Source organism: Chrysochloris asiatica, unplaced genomic scaffold (assembly GCF_000296735.1).
Source record: "Chrysochloris asiatica unplaced genomic scaffold, ChrAsi1.0 scaffold00049, whole genome shotgun sequence".
NCBI classification, from domain to species: domain Eukaryota; kingdom Metazoa; phylum Chordata; class Mammalia; order Afrosoricida; family Chrysochloridae; genus Chrysochloris; species Chrysochloris asiatica.
The window spans coordinates 11,953,669-11,955,632 of record NW_006408567.1 but is presented as its reverse complement, the minus strand read 5'-3'; the positions used below and the strand labels follow the sequence as shown (position 1 = coordinate 11,955,632).

Genomic DNA, 1,964 nt, shown 5'->3' with positions numbered 1-1,964 from the left:
AAATTTCGAGGAGCTCTGTGCACTGCATAGTAGAACTCCAGGGGTGGGGGTGTGGTGTCCACTTCCTCAGGCACCCCCTGTAGTCACCAAAATGGACGTGCGCAGACAGTGAGAGACCAACACACAGATACCCAAAAAAAAAAAAAAAGAATGTCCACACCTGTATCCCCACAGTTCTGTCAGGCATTTGTGGGACATTTGCATACTACACTAAAATGACTTCTCCACCTGTGAGGGTCCCTTACTTGAAGAGAAAGTCAAAAATATGTTTCAGAGTTTGTTTGTTTTTCAGGAAATATGGAAGCAGCAGCGATACTTGGAGTTCAGGGACTCTTGTGATGGTGTTTGGGTACACTCTAAAAGGAGAAGAGGAGGATGCCGCTGAAATCTTCATCTTCAATACCACTATCCTTCCCTTCTCCCTTACCCCTCCCCCAATGTCTTACATCACATTCCAGGAGATGAAGTGTATTCTACACTGGTTTGCAAGTTGGTCAAGTCCCAGTGGGAACGTTTCCTACAGGACATGGTGGCTAAGGCAGTGCCAGGAAAATTACAGCCACTACTACATGGTCTGGAGCAGCCTACTGTGTCTGAGTCAAGCCGACCACCTTGTATCTTTGAGTGCCAGCTACGACTTTGGGATCAGTGGTTTCGATGTTGGGCTGAGCAGGAGCATAATGGATTTGTCAAACTGCTGGAGACCAATGAGCCAGATTTCATGGCAAAGTTTTATCAAGCAGTGGCTGCTACAGCTGGTAAGGGCTAATAGACATTAAAACCAAAGAAGACAACTAGAACTGGTGCTGAAGATACAACTTTACAGTGAGACCTCAATTCAGATGTGCCACTCAAAGATCTAGAGATGGTAACCTGATCAGCTGACTGAACTCAATGACAACCCAGATATGTCATTTTAACAGTAGTGTATCAACTGGGTTCCTAATGTAAATGTTTTCCACCTAAGTAAACTCAGATCATCAGTCTCTCTCCTAGCTTGCTTCTTTCTAAGAGACATCAAGCCCCTGAGAATTTGATGGCTCCATTTGCAACAACATCCAAAAGGAACCAAAACGTAACTCGAGTTTGTCCTACTGCTAGCTCATGAGGGTTATAAAGTAGAACCCTCCTATTATAACCATGTGGCATCCCCACTGCTAGCCTTCCCAGTGGTAAGTTAATAAAGTTAGGGAAAATCAGGGAGATAGTTGGTTACTTGCTCTTCCATTGAATCCAAATAGCAAATGTGTTTGTTTGTTTTGTTGTTGTTGTTGTTTTTCCCCAAAGCATATGTGATATCTTTGGAACTGTTAAGTGTTTTTATTTGTAACTTTACAATAATGTAAAAACAAGTGACTCTTTATAGGTTTGAGAGTTTATTTTTTATATCAAAATAAAGAACAGATATTCAGAAAAAAATATGTTTCATTATTTGTAAAGGGAAAAAAATCATATATTCCTAATAGCTACAGACTGGAGCACAGTGGCTCTGTAAGATAAGCACTAAACCACAAGATCGTCAGTTCAAGTCCACCAGTCACTCTGGGAAAGAAAAATGACGCTTTCTGCTCACATAAACATTTACAGCCTCAGAAATACTATATGGGGTCCCTCTGTGTTGGAACTCTACAACATGCAACAGCAACAACAATAGCTACAGAAGAAAGAGTGGGCAGTGCAAGAAGTTAACACCTTTGTCTGCTCACCAATAGGATGAAGGTTCAAGTCTGTCCAAAGGTACCTCAAAAGAAAGTCCTTATGATTTACTTCTGAAAAAAATAGCCATTGAAAACCTATGAAGTCCAGCAAGAGCACCAAGGAGCCAGCCAGCCGTTTCCACAGCAGAGAAGACTTTAAGAACTGTTTAACCCTTAAGAGAACTGGTTAAACCCCAGAGACATTCTGCTGCTTTGCTTGTCGGGCGTGGGGAATGGGGCGTTAATAGATGTTACTGATTTTGCAAT

The 1,964-nt window shown here is 42.0% G+C and overlaps 1 pseudogene; it reads left to right on the top strand.

Annotated features, from left to right (window-relative positions):
* The first annotated feature begins 375 nt into the window (after positions 1-375).
* LOC102836562 lies at positions 376-769 on the top strand (annotated as a pseudogene).
* Positions 770-1,964: the final 1,195 nt, after the last annotated feature.